General features: G+C 42.0%; 1 protein-coding gene across 13 annotated transcripts in view; it reads left to right on the top strand.

The window, feature by feature from the left end:
• Positions 1 to 23,252, top strand: part of LOC100750227 (tight junction protein ZO-1) — a 189,318-nt gene that overhangs the window by 36,766 nt on the left and 129,300 nt on the right. The gene's annotated exons all lie outside the window — the stretch shown is intronic.

Below are 23,252 nucleotides of genomic sequence, written 5' to 3' on the forward strand. Positions count from 1 at the left end.
CAGCAAATTAAGTTGATATTTTGCCCCTTTTTAAAATAATCGTAGATAGGGCCTACTACCTTTTAACTTTTAGGAAAGATAAAACCACTAGCTAGCTGCATTATTGGGATCCCTTAGGGAGATGGTATTCTAATGGAGTGTGGTGTAAAGCAAAGCTTTGATCTCTGTCCTCATACATGAAAAGCAGTTGCTATTTGAACCTCTTCCCTTACCGATACAGGCTGAACTGATTTCTATAGGCTCTACAGACATATAGACATATATCTCACTGAAAATTGGAAGCCTCCCACTTACTCAGTGATAGTTGTAAGTACACTGCCTTCAGAAATGATTCACACCCCTTACAGCCTGAATTTAAAATGGATTAAATATCCCTTTGAGCATGATGAAGTTATTAATTACACTTTGGAAGGTGTATCAATACACCCCGTCACTACAAAGATACAGGCGTCCTTCTTAACTCAGTTGCCGGAGAGGAAGGAAACCGCTCTGGGATTTCACCATGCGGCTAATGGTGATTTTAAAACAGTTACAATTTCATGTCTGTGATTGGAGAAAACTGAGGATGGATCAACAACATTGTAGTTACTCCACAATACTAACCTAAATGACAGAGTGAAAAGAAAGTTGCCTGTACAGAATAAAACATATTCCAAAACATGCATACTGCTTGCAAAAAGGCACTAAAGGAAAACTGCAAAACTTGTGGCAAAGAAATGAACATTATGTCCTGAATACAAAGCATTATGTTTGGGGCAAAAGACAGGTCAAGGGCAAGCAGGGGTCAGTAATCCAGATAGGTGGGGCAAAGGTACAGGATGGCAGGCAGGCTCAGGGTCAGGGTAGGCAGAGGTCAGTAATCCAGATAGGTGGGGCAAAGATACAGGATGGCAGGCAGGCTCAGGGTAGGCAGAAAAGGTCAAAACCGGGAAAACAACTAGAAAACAGGAACAATTGAGAGACAGGAACTGAGGGAAAGCGCTGGTAGGCTTGACGAAGCAAAACCAACTGGCAACAGACAAACAGAGAACACAGGTATAAATACACAGAGGATAATGGGGAAGATGGGCAACACCAGGGGGGTGGAGACAATCACAAAGACAGGTGAAACAGATCAGGGTGTGACTCTGAGAGACAAATTCATCTTTCAGCAGGTTAATAACCTAAAACATAAGGCCAAATATACATTTGATTTGATTACCAAGACGACATTGAATGTTCCTGAGCGGCCTAGTTAGAGTTTGACTTAAATTGGCATGAAAATCGATGGAAAGACTTGCTGTCGAGCAATGATCAGCAACCAACTTGACAGAGTTTGGAGAATTTAAAAAAGCTCTTAGAGAGTTGTAATCTCTGCCAAAGATCATTTCAACATGTATTGATTCATGGGTGTGAATACTTATGTAAATGAGATATTTCTGTATTTCATTTTCAATATATTTGCCAAAAGGTTCTTAAAACATGTTTTTAATTAGTCATTATGGGGTATTGTGTGTAGATGGGTGAGAACATCTATTTTATCCATTTTGAATTCATGCTTCAACAAAATGTGGAATAAAGTGCCTTGCAAAAGTATTCATCCCCCTTGGTGTTTTTCCTATTTTTTTGCATTACAACCTGTAATTTAAATAGATTTTTATTTGGATTTCATGTAATGGACATACACAAAATAGTCCAAATTGTTGAAGTGAAAAAAATAACTTGTTTAAAAAAATTCTAAAAAATGGTAAAGTATGTATTCACCCCCTTTGCTATGAAGCCCCCAAACAAGATCTGGAAACAACCAATTACCTTCACAAGTCACATAATTTGTTAAATAAAGTTCCACCTGTTTGCAATCTAAATGTCACATGATCTGTCATATGATCTCAGTATATATACACCTGTTCTGAAAGGCCCCAGAGTCTGCAACACCACTAAGCAAGGGATACCACCAAGCAGGCGGGACCATGAAGACCAAGGAGATCTCCAAACAGGTCAGGGACAAAGTTGTGGAGAAGTACAGATCAGGGTTGGGTTATAAAAAAATATCCTATCTTTGAACATCCAACAGAGCACCATTAAATCCATTATTAAAAAATGGAAAGAATATGGCACCACAACAAACCTGTCAAGAGAGGGCCACCCACCAAAATTCACGGACCGGGCAAGCAGGGCCTTAATCAGAGAGGCAACAAAGAGACCAAAGATAACCCTGAAGGAGCTGCAAAGCTCCACAGCAGAGATTGGAGTATTTATCCATAGGACTACTTTAAGCTGTATACTCCACAGAGCTGGACTTTAAGGAAGAGTGGCCAGAAAAAAAGCCATTGCTTAAAGAAAAAAAATAAGCAGACAGGTTTGTGGTTTGCCAAAAGGCATGTGGGAGACTCCCGAAACATATGGAAGAAGCTACTCTGGTCAGATGAGACTAAAATGTAGCTTTTTGGCAATTAAGGAAAACGCTATGTCTTGCTCAAACCCAACACCTCGGGAACATCATGGTGGTGGCAGCATCATGCTGTGGGTATGTTTTTCATCTGCAGGGACTGGGAAACTGGTCAGAATTGAAGGAATGATGGATGACGTTAATAAATACAGGGAAATTATTGAGGGAAACCTTTTTCAGTTTTCCAGAGATTTGAGACTGGGATGGAGGTTCACCTTCCAGCAGGACAATGACTCTAAGCATACTGCTAAAGCAACACTCGAGTGGTTTAAGGGGAAACATTTAAATGTCTTGGAATGGCCCAGTCAAAGCCCAGACCTCAATCCAATGGAGAATCTGGGGTATGACTTAAAGATTGCTGTACACCAGCGGAACCCATCCAACTTGAAGGAGCTGGAGCAGTTTCTCCTTGCAAAAATCCCAGTGGGCTAGATGTGCCAAGCTTATAGAGACATACCCCAAGAGACTTGCAGCTGTAATTGCTGCAAAAGGTGGCTCTACAAAGTATTGACTTTGGGGTTGTGAATAGTTATGCAGGCTCAAGTTTTCAGTTTTTTTGTCTTATTTCTTGTTTGTTTCACAAAAAAAAAATGTTTTTGAATTTGACCCCTTTTTCTCCCCAATTTCGTGGTATCCAAATGTTGTAGTAGCTACTATCTTGTCTCATCGCTACAACTCCCGTACGGGCTCGGGAGAGACGAAGGTTGAAAGTCATGCATCCTCCGATACACAACCCAACCAAGCCGCACTGCTTCTTAACACAGCACGCATCCAACCCGGAAACCAGCCGCACCAATGCGCCGGAGGAAACACAGTGCACCTGGCCACCTTGGTTAGCGCACACTGCGCCCAGCCCGCCACAGGAGTCGCTGGTGCGCGATGAGACAAGGACACCCCTACCGACCAAGCGCTAGGCCAATTGTGCGTCGCCCCATGGACCTCCCGGTCGCGGCCGGTTGAGACAGAGCCTGGGCGCGAACCCAGGGACTCTAATGGCACAGCTGGCGCTGCAGTACAGCGCCCTTAACCACTGCGCCAGGCCCAATAAAAAAAATATTTTGCATTTTCAAAGTGGTAGGCATTTTGTGTAAATCAAATGATACAAACCCCAAAAAATCCATTTTAATTCCAGGTTGTAAGGCAACAAAATAGGAAAAAATGCCACGGGGGGTGAATATTTTTGCAAGCCACTGTAAGTCAAGGGGTGTGAATACTTCCTGAAGGCACTGTATGTTGTTATTATGTGGCTTCCCTCAGAGATGGCACACCGGTTATACTAGAAAGCTTGTATGGAAGGGGAATCAGTGCAATGTAGCCTTGGTAATCATTCTCAGCGACACACACACACACACACACTGCCAGAACACCTTCACTTATGCAATATGTGACTTCTGTCAGTTCAGCATTGAGTTCTGTGAAACCCCAAGCATTCCATATGTCCCTGACTGACTGAGTGAGTGATTTATTCTTCTAAAAAGAGTAATCTGATAAATAGTAAGCTGCTTGAATCAAGCTCTAAAAACCATGACAACCCTGGTATTCTGCTGTAGCTGAGAGCAGCTTGGCTTGGCTGGCAGTGGGTTTCTCCTCTCTGGTCATCTCATATGAATTGCTCTGAATGGGGAGAGGGGGATGGGTGTCGGAAAAGCAACCACCGGTTTATGAAGTGAGAGCATGCCAACTTGCCACTAATGCACAATAAGACTGCTTTTTAGGGCCACTGGAACACACAGGACATTTCATGCATTAAAACAGCCAGCTCTCTTACATAGCCAACATTTTGTAACATTCACCTTACATAAATACACACAGATTTGCACTTGCTTTAGACACCTGTCATGAGACATCTTGTGTTTACTGCACCACCCTCACTAGAATCCCATTGATACCAACACAGACTCAGACATTACCCAGTGGAAGAGGAGCTGAAACTAACAGCTGTATCTGCTTATTTTGTGTTTTTGTTGAGGATGTCATTGGGAGATCATGTATTTTGGTAAGGGCTCATCATTCGGCAACTCCACAGCAGCCGGCCTGTCCTCATGTGTCTGGGTAGGGGCTCATTATTCGCCACCTACACAGCAGCCGGCCTGTCTTCTGTGCATGAGAGGGACTCATTATGACTAAATTTAGAAAAGCACCATTTGCATTTTACAGAAGTTAATCCATTATTGATGTGGTGGAGCTGGAGGTGGCAGTAATGGACCAGCTGTTGGCCTAGGTGGCACAGAGCAGCATGGCTATCCTGAGTGGATACACATTCATGCTCTCACTCACACACATAATGTTAGTTTTTCACTGTTTTTCAGAACAGACAACTAGTCAAAGCTCTAAACAAGTTTATTCAAACTAAGTTTATTCACCCAATGGGTCAAACAGCTGAAAGACAAAGCCATGTTTCCACCAGCACAATTATTTATTCTCCTCCTTGCACATTTAGACAGCCAATACATATTTGTTGTAGTCAGGAAGCTAAGTGATGTGTGTAATAAAGCTATTTCTTCTCCCTTCATCTGACCTGACCTCGGCCCACATTCCTCACCAATCCACAGCTATCCAACCTTATCAGTGACCGCAACCAAGTGATTGCCTTTTCCCTCACTTAGTAACTTTCCAGACCCATACTTCTTATCCAACCTCCATTGACCCCACCATATACATTCCTCATACATGTAATCAGTCATTTCTAGTATAGCAAGCTACAATCCAGCAATACACTCACACTAGTGTTGAACGTTATACCGAAACTTCTGTGCTTTCTTTCGATTCTAGAACATGAAAAACAATTTGGTACTAGAATTTTTGTTACTTTCGGTACTTCTGTCAAACGTCTCACGCCATTTACTGATTGAGAGCGTATCAAGTCTGTCTGTCAGCGCAGCCGATGTCACCATAGCGCGAGAGACCCGTGCCTGGTCAACTTCCTCATTGCTAGCTCTAGCCTGCCATGAAGAACCACTGAACTCACAGGGAGTCTGGGCTGCATCACCACTTATGCTGTACAGATGTTAACACACTTGAATAATGTGACACGGCCGAAATGTTGAAACTGCTAATTACTGTTCCTCTAAACAATGTCCAGTACAGGCTAGAACACCACAATGCAAGAAGATACCGGTAGCTTCCAGCTTTGTAGGCTAAATGTCCTCGCTAGCTTACAGGTGAAGCCAACATCAATTCACTAGAGTACCTTGTTTGTGATTATATGCAAACCATAACGCAAAAATATAGCTCATTACAAAGCTGATTGTCACCACAAACTGTATTCATTCACTTAGTCTCCCCCAACCTCACTTCTCTCCCAGTCTAGATTATCTTTGCTCAAGCCTTGAACAGACTGTGATTGACGTCATGGGTCTTAAAGAGATTGCTTCTTCTATGCTAACGTTGTTGATCAGATTGTCTTTCATCTGTAGCCTCATGAAATCAGCAAAACAAGATCAGTAATTCAATGCATGCACACACTCCTATTCAATATGCATTCACCTGAATTGTGAATAGACCTACAGTAGGCTACATCTTGAGTTACCCATATTATCAATAGATTTACCATTCAAATAAATGATTACCATTATGTTGTTATGTAGTAGATTGCTAAAAAAAAAAACAGTGTTGAATTGATTGTATGATTGTTTAATTGATTAATTAATGCATACATTCAAAATCTCAATTTCAGATGTAATGGTATTGAACTCAAAAGATCTGTCTGGATCAAGTGCCATTCTGTGATTTTTGACTAATACGCCTTCTTTTTTTGCTGTGGTATCATTTTGGTATTAAGTATGGTGATGGTATCGAGTATTGTGATACTAAACCTGGTATCAGTATCGAAGTCAAAATTAATAGTGCTATTAATGCTGTAATTTCATATAGACCTACAGTTTTAACGGCTGAAGTTAATTTTGAAAAAAAAAAAAAAAGAGTGAGTGAGTGAGTTTTCCCCAGAGCCTCAATGGCCTTCCTGTTATACCCTGCCAGCCAGCCCCTTGGAGGGTTGCCTATTCTTCAGTAATAAACACAGTACAAGGCCTTTATGTCCGGGTGATTGTATGGCTCCACTGAACACAATTTTGAGGTTTCCTTGACTAGCGATGGGACACCCTTACATTGAAGAAGTGTGTAAAAGGAATACCCACAGGGAACCATTTAAACCACATAACTCTCTATCTCCCTTTTTGTATTCCCTCCCTAGGGGTCGTATGCTCCTCAAATAGGAGGGGAATGTTTCAGATGTTACATGTAATTCAGAGGAAATATCTATTGCTCAAGCTGGAGGAGGAGGTTTTAGCCCAAGGCCTAGCCTGGCTGTCATTTAGGCTGGCAGTCAGTGTTCTTCACTGAAAGATTTGGAGCACCATATCACTATCACAAATGAGATTGTATGAGGAGAGAGCCAAAGAGAGACGTAGAGAGAGAGACGTAGAGAGAGAGAGAGGTCCACATTTTGTTTACGTTACAGCCTTATTCTAAAATGAATTCAATTGTTTTTTTCCTCATCAATCTACACACAATACCCCATAATGACACAGATTTATAAAAAATAAATAAAATGGAAATATCACATTTGCATAAGAAATCAGACCCTTTACTCACCTTTGGCAGCGATTACAGTCTTGAGTCTTCTTAGGTATGACGCTACAAGCTTGGCACACTTGTATTTGGGGAGTTTCTTCCATTCTTCTCTGCAGATCCTCTCAAGCTCTGTCAGTTTGGATGGGGAGCGTCGCTGCACATCTATTTTCAGGTCTCTCCAGAGGTGTTGGATCGGGTTCAAGTCCGGGCTCTGGCTGGGCCAATCAAGGACACTCCTCTTGTCTTGGCTGTGTGCTTAGGGTTTCCCTAGTCTGAAGTCCTGAGTGCTCTGGAGCAGGTTTTCATCAAGGATCTCTTTGTACTTTTCACCGTTCATCTTTACCTTGGTCCTGACTAGTCTCCCACTCCCTGCCACTGAAAAACATCCCCACAGCATGATGCTGCCACCACCATGCTTCACCGTAGAGATGGTTCCAAGTTTCCTCCAGACGTGACACTTGGCATTCAGGCCAAAGAGTTTAATCTTGGTTTCATCAGAACGGAGAGTCTTGTTTCTCATGGTCTGAGAGTCCTTTAGATGCCTTTTGGCAAATTCCAAGCGGGCTGTCACATGCCTTTCACTGAGGAGTAGCTTCCGCCTGGCCACTCTACCATAAAGGCCTGATTGGTGGAGTGCTGCAGAGATGGTTGTCCTTCTGGAAGGTTCTCCCATCTCCACAGAGGAACTCTGGAGCTCTGTCAGAGTGACCATTGGGTTTTTGGTTACCTCCCTGACCAAGGCCCTTCTCCCCCGATTGCTCAGTTTGGCTGGGCGGCCAGCTCTAGGAAGAGTCTTGGTGTTTCCAAACTTCTTCCATTTAAGAATGAGGGAAGCCATTGTGTTCTTGGGGACCTTCAATGCTGCAGAATTGTTTTGGTACCCTTCCCCAGATTTGTGCCTCAACACAATCCTGTCTCAGAGCTCTGACATGAACTGTCAACTGTGGGACCTTATAAGTGTGTGCCTTTCCAAATAATTTCCTATCAATTTAATTTACCCCAGGTGGACTCCAATCAAGTTGTAGAAACAGATGCACCTGAGCTCAAGTCTCATAGCAAAGGGTCTGAATACTTATGTAAATAAGCTATCTGTTTTTATTTTGAATACATTTGCAAAAAATCAAAAAACCTGTTTTCACTTTGTCATTATGGGGTATTGTGTGTAGATTGTTGACAATTTTTTTTTTTTTCATTTTAGAATAAGGCTGTAATGTAACAATGTGGAAAAAGTCAAGGGGTCTGAATACTTTCTGAATGCACTGTATATCACATTTGGATTAGATTAAATTTGGATTAGATATTTCTATAGAATGTTCCAGATATGATTTTACTGAATTTACCTGATTCGAGGGATCCGAGATAGAGGGAATGGTAATCACAATGATTCTGTATGATTTCCTATTCAAAGCTGAGTCATCCTTCAATCAGGCTACTCTTCAAAGACACTCAAGAGAAGGTATTCATAATAGTATCTCCACCTCTCCTTCCTCGCTGCATCACTTCATGTTCTCTCCCCATATTTCAATCGCATCCCCTGCCCACCAGGCACTATCCCCTCTCGTTTTCCAACTCAGGACTATCACAATGGCACAGGACAATATGAGACAGTTTTCATTTCACCTCACTGAGTTCATAGCCATTGCATTAGCTTCTTCACATGCAGTCGCCGCATTAGCATCCATTTTCTCCCTCACGTAGCCCAGGACCATTGTAATAGAGGTTTACGAATGGGAGTCAAAAACATGAATAATTGATTAAGAAAATGATCTACTCCATAATGCAGTGTTTTTCTTGCCGTTCTAGTTATTTTTGTAAATGTTAGCTGAGGAGAAAAAACATTTATTTAGTGCTAGAGCCTCCAGAAGTTGAATGCAGTAAGAAGGAGGCAGTTTGGAGATGTAACTCACCTGGGAATGCTGTTATTAATTATTCAGGGAAAACCTATGGCTCCCCCATTTGTCTTCTAATGCAAAGCAGCTGCCAATGTCTGGCAGCCCTGAAGCAGAGAGGATTGATTATATAGAACAATGCCATGGAACTGAAACGGACTCTCCCTGAGACTAATGAGCTGACAGGGGAGATTTGTGATCAGTTTATGACTTCAGGTATACTGTACTTACCTTTGGACAAAGGAGCAGGTTTTCAAGACTCATGAAGGAGGTTGTCGAGAAATGTTCCACATGTCATTGAGCGTTATTGACTTGTCTGTACTGTACACGAAGAGCCTTCATTTTAACCCCAAACATCCACTGCTCCCCGGGCGCCGATGACGTGGACGTTGATTAAGGCAGCCCCCCGCACCTCTCTGATTCAGCAGGGTTGGGTTAAATGCAGAAGACTAATTTAAGTTGAATGCTTTGTTGTGCAACTCTTTTCAGACTCTTCACCTGTGTATGATAATTAGGTGGTACAGTAAACATAGGCAGAGCCCCTTGGTAAACACAGTGTAGTGAGATGACCGATAACTGACTTTGTCTGCAATGATTCTATTCTGCAGGTGATGAAAACTCCCTGCATACTCCAGTGAGAGAGCTAAGCGCAGAGCGAGACAGAGGGGAGAGAGATGAGGAATGGATGATGAATGAGAGGGAGGAGTAGAGGTTATGACATGAATACAGTTTTTGGGGGATGAGAGAAAAAAGGGCTGCAGAGTGTTTCGGAATAGATGGAAGATATTTCCCATGTGTAGGCAGACCCACACACTCATCTTATCACTCTCAACTCCCACATGGCTGGGACTTTGTTTTTAGAAAACAACAGTCAGTGGTAAAAACTGCAATGCATATCAGGGTTAAGGCCTTTCTTACCTCAGAGGAACCATTGGTCTTGAGGGTGCTTGTATGAGTGTACAGACGTGTGCATTCTCTCACTCACACTCACTCACTCACTCACTCACTCACTCACTCACTCACTCACTCACTCACTCACTCACTCACTCACTCACTCACTCACTCACTCATATATATATATATATATATATATATATATATATATATATATATATATATATATATATATATATATATATATATATATATATATATATACAGTGCCTTGCGAAAGTATTCGGCCCCCTTGAACTTTGCGACCTTTTGCCACATTTCAGGCTTCAAACGTAAAGATATAAAACTGTATTTTTTTGTGAAGAATCAACAACAAGTGGGACACAATCATGAAGTGGAACAACATTTATTGGATATTTCAAACTTCTTTAACAAATCAAAAACTGAAAAATTGGGCGTGCAAAATTATTCAGCCCCCTTAAGTTAATACTTTGTAGCGCCACCTTTTGCTGCGATTACAGCTGTAAGTCGCTTGGGGTATGTCTCTATCAGTTTTGCACATCGAGAGACTGAAATGTTTTCCCATTCCTCCTTGCAAAACAGCTCGAGCTCAGTGAGGTTGGATGGAGAGCATTTGTGAACAGCAGTTTTCAGTTCTTTCCACAGATTCTCGATTGGATTCAGGTCTGGACTTTGACTTGGCCATTCTAACACCTGGATATGTTTATTTTTGAACCATTCCATTGTAGATTTTGCTTTATGTTTTGGATCATTGTCTTGTTGGAAGACAAATCTCCGTCCCAGTCTCAGGTCTTTTGCAGACTCCATCAGGTTTTCTTCCAGAATGGTCCTGTATTTGGCTCCATCCATCTTCCCATCAATTTTAACCATCTTCCCTGTCCCTGCTGAAGAAAAGCAGGCCCAAACCATGATGCTGCCACCACCATGTTTGACAGTAGGCATGGTGTGTTCAGGGTGATGAGCTGTGTTGCTTTTACGCCAAACATAACGTTTTGCATTGTTGCCAAAAAGTTCAATTTTGGTTTCATCTGACCAGAGCACCTTCTTCCACATGTTTGGTGTGTCTCCCAGGTGGCTTTTTTATGGATATCTTTAAGAAATGGCTTTCTTCTTGCCACTCTTCCATAAAGGCCAGATTTGTGCAATATACGACTGATTGTTGTCCTATGGACAGAGTCTCCCACCTCAGCTGTAGATCTCTGCAGTTCATCCAGAGTGATCATGGGCCTCTTGGCTGCATCTCTGATCAGTCTTCTCCTTGTATGAGCTGAAAGTTTAGTGGGACGGCCAGGTCTTGGTAGATTTGCAGTGGTCTGATACTCCTTCCATTTCAATATTATCGCTTGCACAGTGCTCCTTGGGATGTTTAAAGCTTGGGAAATATTTTTGTATCCAAATCCGGCTTTAAACTTCTTCACAACAGTATCACGGACCTGCCTGGTGTGTTCCTTGTTCTTCATGATGCTCTCTGCGCTTTTAACGGACCTCTGAGACTATCACAGTGCAGGTGCATTTATACGGAGACTTGATTACACACAGGTGGATTGTATTTATCATCATTAGTCATTTAGGTCAACATTGGATCATTCAGAGATCCTCACTGAACTTCTGGAGAGAGTTTGCTGCACTGAAAGTAAAGGGGCTGAATAATTTTGCACGCCCAATTTTTCAGTTTTTGATTTGTTAAAAAAGTTTGAAATATCCAATAAATGTCGTTCCACTTCATGATTGTGTCCCACTTGTTGTTGATTCTTCACAAAAAAATACAGTTTTATATCTTTATGTTTGAAGCCTGAAATGTGGCAAAAGGTCGCAAAGATCAAGGGGGCCGAATACTTTCGCAAGGCACTGTGTATATATATATATATATATATATATATATATATATATATATATATATATATATATATACAAAAACAAAGTCCCAGCCATGTGGGAGTTGTGAGTGAAATCGGCCCTAATATATATATATATATATATATATATATATATATATATATATATATATATATATATATATATATATATATATATATATATATATATATATATATATATATATATATATATATATATAAATTAGGGCCGATTTCAAGTTTTCATAACAATCGGAAATCTGTATTTTTGGACACCGATTTGGCCGATTTAAAATATATATATATTTTTTACACCTTTTATTTAACTAGGCAAGTCAGTTAAGAACGCATTCTTATTTTCAATGACGGCCTAGGAACGGTGGGTTAACTGCCTTGTTCAGGGGCAGAACGACAGATTTTTACCTTGTCAGCTCAGGGATTCAATCTTGCAACCTTACAGTTAACTAGTCCAACGCTCTAACCACCTGCCTCTCATTGCACTCCACGAGGAGCCTGCCTGTTACGCGATCGCAGTAAGCCAAGGTAAGTTGCTAGCTAGCATTAAACTTATCTTATAAAAACAATCAATCAATCATAATAACTAGTTAACTACACATGGTTGATGATATTACTAGTTTATCTAGCGTGTCCTGTGTTGCATATAATCGATGCAGTGCATATTCGTGAAAAAGGACTCATTGCTCCAATGTGTACCTAACCATAAACATCAATGCCTTTCTTAAAATCAATACACAGAAGTATATATTTTTTAACCTGTATATTTAGCTAACAGAAATCCAGGTTAGCAGGCAATATTAACCAGGTGAAATTGTGTCACTTCTCTTGCGTTCATTGCACGCAGAGTCAGTGTATATGCAACAGTTTGGGCCGCCTAATTTGCCAGAATTGTACATAATTATGACATAACATTGAAGGTTGTGCAATGTAACAGCAATATTTAGACTTATGGATGCCACCCGTTAGATAAAATACTGAGCGGTTCCGTATTTCACTGAAAGAATAAACGTCTTGTTTTTGAGATGATAGTTTCCGGATTCTACCATATTAATGACCTAAGGCTCGTATTTCTGTGTGTTATCATGTTATAACTAAGTCTATGATTTGATAGAGCAGTCTGACTGAGCGATGGTAGGCACCAGCAGGCTCGTAAGCATTCATTCAAACAGCACTTTTGTGCGTTTGCCAGCAGCTCTTTATGACTTCAAGCCTGTCAACTCCTAAGATTAGGCTTGTGTAACCGGTGTGAAATGGCTAGCTAGTTAGCGGGGTGCGCGCTAATAGCGTTTCAAACGTCACTCGCTCTGAGACTTGGAGTGGTTGTTCCCCTTGCTCTGCATGGGTAACGCTGCTTCGAGCCCAGGTAGGAGCGAGGAGAGGGATGGAAGTTATACTGTTACACTGGCAATACTAAAGTGCCTTTAAGAACATCCAATAGTCAAAAGTATATGAAATTCAAATGGTATAGAGAGCAATAGTCCTAATAATTCCTATAATAGCTACAATCTAAAACGTATTAACTGGGAATATTGAAGACTCATGTTAAAAGGAACCACCAGCTTTCATATGTTCTCATGTTCTGAGCAAGGAACTTAAACGTTAGCTTTATTACATTGCACTTTTACTTTCTTCTCCAACACTTTGTTTTTGCATTATTTAAACCAAATTGAACATGTTTCTTTATTTATTTGAGGCTAAATTGATTTTTTTTAATGTATTATATTAAGTTCAAATAAGCGTTCATTCAGTATTGTTGTAATAATCATTATTATCGTCCGATTAATCGGTATCGGCTTTTTTGGTCCTCCAATAATCGGTATCAGCGTTGAAAAATCATAATCGGCCGACCTCTAATGTGCATATATATATATATATATATATATATGTGTACGCACGTGTGTGTGTTTGTGAGTGTTCACCTGTCTTACAGGTGTAAACATCTAGATATGGTGTTAGAACAACCCCACAGTAAGCTGATTATTGCTGAACAATCTGTCTAATTAACACAATGGAGATTTACGCCTTGGGGTCACAGGCATCTCTCAGTGCAGTTCACTGCGCTGATACACTGCAAATAACCCCAGTTAGCCTAGTAAACCCAGTCAGTCATGCGCGTGCGTGCGTGCTTGTGTGTTGGGACTGTAGTCTGTCTGTGTTGCTTTGGCTGATTCTGTCGTGTCAGAGGCCCAGCTGTGGAGCAGTCAGGTGCCTCCTGCTCCAGGGTAGCCCAACTGCACGCATCCAACCTCCAACACACTAACACACGGGAACACACATTTTTGAACAAGCGTATATGCATGCACACATGCACATGATCACACCACACTACCTTTGCCACACGTGCAGCCAATGCCGATTTCACTCAGGTCTCTTTTTATCATAATATAATCAATATAGCTCATGGAAATACACTAGATCTATGAGTAAATCATTGCATTCATTCTTGTCTGGTGCATTAGGGGTAGATGAAGTGCTTGTTGTCTGCTGAACACAGGAGAACAAGCACAAAAATAAACAAACAAACAATGGCGGGCGGCACATGGAGTCTGGATTAGCTGGCAGCCTTTCAAATTGACCACAGATGCGCCGTTACTGTGCTCCAAAGCCTCTAGGGTCCCTGCAAATGCATGTGTTATTGTCACTGATACCTACCTAACAAGTGGTGCATTATTAAGCTGTAATCCTGTGGTTTGTAACATTGAGAGGCACACAGGCACATCACACCCACACTTTACACACACACTGTAGAATGTCCTGTGGATAATGCTATCCGTAGTCATAGCCAAATCCTTATTTAAAGTTGTTTTCATTTGCTTTGGTGCTATTTTCACCAGTATGTGGTGAATTTTCTAAACTTTTAGTACAAAACTCCAAACTGGTTACACTTGCAACACAGCAAGTCTCATTTTCAAAATGTTTTATTGTGAATTAATTTAGTTTGAAGTCATCTTTGACCATAAAACCATTGATCTAAAGTTTACTGTGAAATATCATGAGAACATTGATTTAATCATCAAAACACAACATCATGAGATCTTCTCAATGTAGTTTTTTTAATAACCAGTTAATCCAATAGCAAACAATACAAGATGCATCTTTTAAAATTGCCCTTTCAATGTAATATGCTACCGTAGAGTAAATTACAGTACATTACACTGTTCACATTAGGCAATACACTTTCATGACCCATTAAAATGAACTGAACATCACATTTCCATAATTTACATCCCTCGGTGTGATCATTGAAGACATATTTTACAGTCATTGATGCAAAAAATAAATGTGTTGTTCAGATATAATTACAACATAGGTGTACTGTAATCAAATGAAATAAATGAAAGAAACAATGTTTAGGAGGCATTACCTTGTATCAAGCCTGTCTTGAACATTTGGCCATAGGTTCTCATCGACATGTACTCATTGTTCATGCACCTGGGGAAAAACTTTTTGGCATGGCGAATCTAAGCCTGGCGGGTCTGGATTGATGTCATTGCATGCCTCATCCATGGCTGAAGGAGGGTGGTACGCTCATGGGACTATCTCTATTATCGTAATCATGTATTGTATTTTACCTAATTTCATTGTACTTACAGTTGAAGTCAGAAGTTTACATACACTTAGGTTGGAATCATTAAAACTCATTTTTCAACCACTCCATAAATTTCTTGTTAACAAACTATAGTTTTGTCAAGTCGGTTAGGACATCTACTTTGTGCATGATGCCAGTAATTCTTCCAACAATTGTTTACAGACAAGATTATTTCACTTATAATTCACTGTATCACAATTCCAGTGGGTCAGAAGTTTACATACACTAAGTTGACTGTGCCTTTAAACAGCTTGGAAAATTCCAGAAAATTATGTCATGGCTTTAGAAGCTTCTGATTTTAGTCAATTGGAGGTGTACCTGTGGATGTATTTCAAGGCATACCTTCAAACTAAGTGCCTCTTTGCTTGACATCATGGGAAAATCCAAAAAAATCAGCCAAGACCTCAGGAAATCAATTGTAGACCTCCACAAGTCTGGTTCATCCTTGGGAGAAATTTCCAAATGCCTGAAGGTACCACGTTCATCTGTACAAACAATAGTACGCAAGTATAAACACCATGGGACCACGTAGTCGTCATACCGCTCAGGAAGGAGACGCGTTCTGTCTCCTAGAGATTAATGTACTTTGGTGCGAAAAGTGCAAATCAATCCCAGAACAACAGCAAAGGACCTTGTGAAGATGCTGGAGGAAACGGGTACAAAAGTATCTATATCCATAGTAAAACGAGTCCTATATCAACATAACCTGAAAGGCCGCTCAGCAAGGGAGAAGCCCCTGCTCCAAAACCGCCATAAAAAGCCAGACTACGGTTTGCAACTGCACATGGGGACAAAGATCATACTTTTTGGAGAAATGTCCTCTGGTCTGATGAAACAAAAATAGAACTGTTTGGCCATAATGACCATTGTTATGTTTGAAGGAAAAAGGGGGAGGCTTGTATGCCGAAGAATACCATCCCAACCGTGAAGCACGGGGGTGGCAGCATCATGTTGTGGGGGTGCTTTGCTGGAGGAGGGACTGGTGCACTTCCCCAAATAGATGGTTTCATGAGGAAAGAAAATTAGGTAGATATATTGAAGCAAAATCTCAAGACATCAGTCAGGAAGTTCAAGCTTGGTCTCAAATGGGTCTTCCAAATGGACAATGACACCAAGCATACTTCAAAAGTTGTGGCAAAATGGCTTAAGGACAACGAAGTCAATGTATTGGAGTGGCCATCACAAAGCCCTGACCTCAAATCCTATAGAAAATGTGTAGTCAGAACTGAAAAGGCATGTGTGAGCAAGGAGGCCTTACAAACCTGAATCAGTTACACCAGCTCTGTCAGGATTCACCCAACTTATTGTGGGAAGCTTGTGGAAGGCTACCCGAAACGTTTGACCCAAGTTAAACAATTTAAAGGCAATGCTACCCAATACTAATTGAGTGTATGTAAACTTCTGACCCACTGGAAATGTGATGAAAGCAATAAAATCTGAAATAAATCCTTCTCTCTGCTATTATTCTGACATTTCACACACTTAAAATAAAGTGGTGATCCTAACTCACCTAAAACAGGGAATTTTTACTAAGATTATATGTTAGGAATTGTGAAAAACTGAGTTTAAATGTATTTGGCATAGGTGTATGTAAACTTCTGACTTCAACTGTATGTATTGTAGACTCAAATTGTCTAGTTGAATGAACATATCAAACAAATCGGAGTGTGGTGTCAGGAAAATAACCTCACAATCAACGTCAACAAAACTAAGGAGATGATTGTGGACTTCAGGAAACAGCAGAGGGAACACCCCCCCTATCCACATCGATGGAACAGTAGTGGAGAGGGTAGTAAGTTTTAAGTTTCTCGGCATACACATCACAGACAAACTGAATTGGTCCACTCACACAGACAGCATCGTGAAGAAGGCGCAGCAGCGCCTCTTCAACCTCAGGAGGCTGAAGAAATTCGGCTTGTCACCAAAAGCACTCACAAACTTCTACAGATGCACAATCGAGAGCATCCTGGCGGGCTGTATCACCGCCTGGTACGGCAACTGCTCCGCCCACAACCGTAAGGCTCTCCAGAGGGTAGTGAGGTCTGCACAACGCATCACCGGGGGCAAACTACCTGCCCTCCAGGACACCTACACCACCCGATGTTATAGGAAGGCCATAAAGATCATCAAGGACAACAACCACCCGAGCCACTGCCTGTTCACCCCGCTATCATCCAGAAGGCGAGGTCAGTACAGGTGCATCAAAGCTGGGACCGAGAGACTGAAAAACAGCTTCTATCTCAAGGCCATCAGACTGTTAAACAGCCATCACTAACATTGAGTGGCTGCTGCCAACACACTGACTCAACTCCAGCCACTTTAATAATGGGAATTGATGGGAAATGATGTAAAATATATCACTAGCCACTTTAAACAATGCTACCTAATATAATGTTTACATACCCTACATTATTCATCTCATATGTATACGTATATACTGTACTCTATATCATCTACTGCATCCTTATGTAATACATGTATCACTAGCCACTTTCTATGCCACTTTGTTTACATACTCATCTCATATGTATATACTGTACTCGATACTGTACTGTACTCGATCTACTGTATCTTGCCTATGCTGCTCTGTACCATCACTCATCCATATATCTTTATGTACATATTCTTTATCCCCTTACACTGTGTATAAGACAGTAGTTTTGGAATTGTTAGTTAGTTTACTTGTTGGTTATTACTGCATTGTTGGAACTAGAAGCACAAGCATTTCGCTACACTCGCATTAACATCTGCTAACCATGTGTATGTGACAAATAACATTTGATTTGATTTGAAATTGAGCAAACACATAATTTGAAATTGTCAAAAAAATTGCCTACATTTTCTCATTTTGGAGTTTAGTTTGGGCCAACTGAATAGGTTCAGGTAACACTTTGACCGAAAAGTTGAGTAAACTAAAGAAAGGCTGTGGAACCATTTACTAAATAATGATTAGATGAAACAACTAGATTAGTGGGTGTTTTTACAGTGTATAAACATATATTGCAATGTGAAACATGTTTAATTTCTAGATGAAACACAGACTGGCTTTGATTTAGCCTTTTTGATGATCTGTTTTGAGTTTTGTACTAAGTTGTGAAAATGTACCAGTACAGATAAAAACTGTATACTGTAGCCTACCTCCTTCCCCCACAGGAGCTGTTTAACCTTGACATCACATTGTCCTTCTATTAATTTGCACATACAGCGTACACACACACACACACACACACACACACACGATTATATACACTACTGTTCAACAATTTGGGTTCACTTAGAAATGTCCTTGTTTTTGAAAGAAAATCAAAACAAATTGTCCATTAAAATTATATCAAATTGATCAGGAAATACAGTATAGATATTGTTAATGTTGTAAATGACTATTGTAGCTGGAAACGGCAGATTTTTTATGGAATATCTACATAGGCGTACAGAGGCCCTTTATCAGCAACCATCACTCCTGTTTTCCAATTGCCTCTCCCCCTCCCTGGCGCTTGAAGGCGCCAGGCTCCCCAGCATTACGCACTCTTGCCACCATCGTTACGCACACCTGCCTTCCCTCGTCACGTCAGTAAATTATTGGAGTCACCTGGACTCAATCTCCTGTTTATTACCTCCCCTATATTTGTCAGTTCCCCAGCTCTGTTCCCAGCTGCTGCATTAATTGTCGTATGTTGTGTTACCGGTGGGCTGACGCTGTTCCTGGCTTGTTCTATGTCTGTTCCAATTAAATGTTGACTCCCCGTACCTGCTTCTCTACTCCAGCGTTGGTCCTTACACCAATGACACGTTGTGTTAGCTAATCCAAGTTTATCATTTTTAGAAGGCAAATTTATCATTAGAAAAACCTTTTGCATTTATGTTAGAAAACTGAAAACTGTTGTCCTGATTAAAGAAGCAATAAAACTGGCCTTCTTTAGACTATTTGAGCATCTGGAGCATTTGTGGGTTCGATTACAGGCTCAAAATGGCCAGAAACAACTTTCTTCTGAAACTCGTCAGTCTAATCTTGTTCTGAGAAATGAAGGCTATTCCATGTGAGAAACTGACAAGAAACTGAAGATCTCGTACAACGCTGTGTACTACTCCTTTCACAGAACAGGGCAAACTGTCTCTAACCAGAATAGAAAGAGTAGTGGGAGGCCCCGGGGCACAACTGAGCAAGAGGACAAGTACATTAGTGTGTCTAGTTTGAGAAACAGATGCCTCACACTGGCAGCTTCATTAAATAGTACCCACAAAACACCAGTCTCAACATCAACAGTGAAGAGGTGACTCAGGGATGATGGCCTTCTAGGCAGAGTTGCAAAGAAAAAGCCACATCTCAGACTGGTCAATTAAAGAACATATTAAGATGAGCATAAGGACACAGACACTGGACAGAGGAACTCTGCCTAGAAGGACAGCATCCCAGAGTTGCCTTGATGCTCCAGATACTCAACTAGTCTAAAGGCAAGATTTATTGCTTCTTTAATTAGCACAACAGTTTCCTGCTGTGCTAACATAATTGCAAATGGATTTTCTAATGATCAATTAGTCTTTTAAAATGATCAACTTGGATTAGCTAACACAACATGCCATTGGAACACTGGAGTGATGGTTGCTGATATGTCACGGTCTTCCTCCTCTTCATCTGAAGAGGAGAGGCGAGAAGGATCAGAGGACCAATATGCAGCGTTGTATGTGTTCATAGTGATTTTTAATAAAGAGAACACTATACAAAAGAGTAACACAAAACAATAAACCAAATTCGACCGTGACGCTACAAATGAGACCTGTGCTGACACAAGCCATCAACATAGACAATCACCCACAAACAAACAGTGCAACCCAGGCTACCTAAGTATGATTCTCAATCAGAGACAACTAATGACACCTGCCTCTGATTGAGAACCATACTAGGCCGAAACATGGAAATACCCCAAAACATAGAAAAACAAACAGACTGCCCACCCAACTCACGCCCTGACCATACTAAATAAATACAAAACAAAGGAAATAAAGGTCAGAAGGTGACAGTACCCCCCCCCCCCCCCCCAAAGGTGCGGACTCCGGCCGCAAAACCTTGACCTATAGGGGAGGGTCTGGGTGGGCGTCTGTCCGCGGTGGCGGCTCTGGCGCAGGACGCGGACCCCACTTCGCCATTGTCTTAGTCCGCCTTATTGTCCGTCTCCGTGGCTTTCTCACCATGGCCATCCCTCTCAATGACCCCACTGGAAAGAGGGGCTGCTCGAGACAGAGGTGGGGCAGCTGCTCGGGACAGAGGTGGGGCAGCTGCTCGGGACAGAGGTGCTCCGGCAGTGGCGCCGGACAGGCGGGAGGCTCCGGCAGCGGCGCCGGACAGGCGGGAGGCTCCGGCAGCGGCGCCGGACAGGCGGGAGGCTCCGGCAGCGGCGCCGGACAGGCGGGAGGCTCCGGCAGCGGCGCCGGACAGGCGGGACCACCTGCAGGAAGGAGACAGAGAGACAGCCTGGTGCGTGGGGCTGCCACAGGAACCACCAGGCTGGGGAGACCTTCAGGAGGCTTGGGGTTAGGAGGAGGCACCTGAAGGACCGGGCTGTGGGGGAGCTCTGGTGCGCAACCTTGGCACCACTTCCCCAGGCTGGATAACCACTCTAGCCCGGACCCTCCAGAGTGCAGGCACAGGTTGAACCGGGCTGTGGGTAAGCACGGGAGATCTAGTGCTTACTACACGCACCTCTCCCTTAGGCTCCATTCCCACATTCGCCCGGTACGAGCGGAGCGCAGGCAGAGGACGCACTGCACCCTCCCAGCGCCCCGGAGACACAGCACGCAGAGCCGGCGCAGGATACCCTGGACCAAAACTGCGTACCGGCGACCAGACCCGCTGAGCAGGCACCATACGCCCTGGCTCGATGCCCGCACTCGCATGACACTCTCGGGGGGCTGTCCTATAGCGCACCGGGCTATGGACACGTACTGGCGACACCGTGCGCTTAACAGCATAACACGGTGCCTGCCCAGTATCGCGCAGCTTATAATAAGCACGAGGAGTGAGCGCAGGTCTGCTACCTGGCTTAGCTCCACCCCTCGTGTGCCTCCGCCCCCAAAACATTTTTGGGGCTGTCTCTCGTTCCTGTCGCACTGCCGTGCTGCCTCCTCATATCGCTGCCTCCAGCTCTGCTTTGGGGTGGCGATATTCCCCAGCCTGTGCCCAGGGTCCCTCTCCGTTCAGTATCTCCTCCCATGTCCAGGAGTCCTGTGATACCGGCCGCTGTTGTTGCTGCTGCTGCTGCTGTCGTCGCTGTTTTCTACCACGCCGCTTGGTCCTTGGTTGGTGGGTGATTCTGTCACGGTCTTCCTCCTCTTCATCTGGAGAGGCGAGAAGGATCAGAGGACCAATATGCAGCGTGGTATGTGTTCATAGTGATTTTTAATAAAGAGAACACTGAACACTATACAAAAGAGTAACAAAAACAATAAACCAAATACGACCGTGACGCTACAAATGAGACCTGTGCTGACACAAGCCACTAACATAGACAAATCACCCACAAACAAACAGTGCAACCCAGGCTACCTAAGTATGATTCTCAATCAGAGACAACTAATGACACCTGCCTCTGATTGAGAACCATACTAGGCCGAAACATAGAAATACCCCAAAACATAGAAAAACAAACATAGACTGCCCACACAACTCACGCCCTGACCATACTAAATAAATACAAAACAAAGGAAATAAAGGTCAGAACGTGACATGATAATGGGCCTCTGTACGCCTATGTAGATATTCCATAGAAAGTCTGCTGTTTCCAGCTACAATAGTCATTTACAACATTAACAATGTCTACACTGTATTTCTGACCAATTTTATGTAATTTTAATGGACAAAAACAGTAGTGTGTATATACACTAGAGGTCGACCGATTATGATTTTTCAACGCCGATACCGATTATTTGAGGACCATAAAAGCCGATACCGATTAATCGGCCGATTTATTTGTTTATTTATTTATTTATTTATTTGTAATAATAACAATTACAACAATACTGAATGAACACTTATTTTAACTTAATATAATACATCAATAAAATCAATTTAGCCTCAAGTAAATAATGAAACATGTTCAATTTGGTTTGAATAATGCAAAAACAAAGTGTTGGAGAAGAAAGTAAAAGTGCAATATGTTCCATGTAAAATATGTGCCATGTAAGAAAGTTAACGTTTCAGTTCCTTGCTCAGAACATGAGAACATATGAAAGCTAGTGGTTCCTTTTAACATGAGTCTTCAATATTCCCAGGTAAGAAGTTTTAGGTTGTAGTTATTATAGGAATTATAGGACTATTTCCCTCTATACCATTTGTATTTCATTAACGTTTGACTTTTGGATGTTCTTATAGGCACTTTAGTATTGCCAGTGTAACAGTATAGCTTCAGTCCCTCTCCTCGCTCCTTCCTGGACTCGAACCAGCAACACAACGATCAATTAGCGCACGCTAATTAGCTAGCCATTTCACTTCGGTTACACGAGCCTCATCTCTTGAGTTGATAGGCTTGAAGTGATAAACAGTGCAATGCTTGACGCACAACAAAGAGCTGCTGGCAAAGCGCACGAAAGTGCTGTTTGAATGAATGTTTACGCGCCTGCTTCTGCCTACCACCGCTCAGTCAGATACTTGTATGCTCAGTCAGATTATATGCAATGCAGGACACGCTAGATAATATCTAGTAATATCATCAACCATGTGTAGTTATTAACTAGTGATTATGATTGATTGTTTTTTATTAATGCTAGCTAGCAATTTACCTTGGCTTACTGCATTTGCGTAACAGTCTCCTTGTGGAGTGCAACGAGAGAGAGGCAGGTCGTTATTGCGTTGGACTAGTTAACTGTAAGTTTGCAAGATTGGATCCCCCGAGCTGACAAGGTGAAAATCTGTCCTTCTGCCACCGGAACAAGGCAGTTAACCCACTGTCCCTAGGCCGTCATTTAAAATAAGAATGTGTTTTTAACTGACT

This window comes from Oncorhynchus mykiss, chromosome 6 (assembly GCF_013265735.2).
Source record: "Oncorhynchus mykiss isolate Arlee chromosome 6, USDA_OmykA_1.1, whole genome shotgun sequence".
Lineage (NCBI taxonomy): Eukaryota > Metazoa > Chordata > Actinopteri > Salmoniformes > Salmonidae > Oncorhynchus > Oncorhynchus mykiss.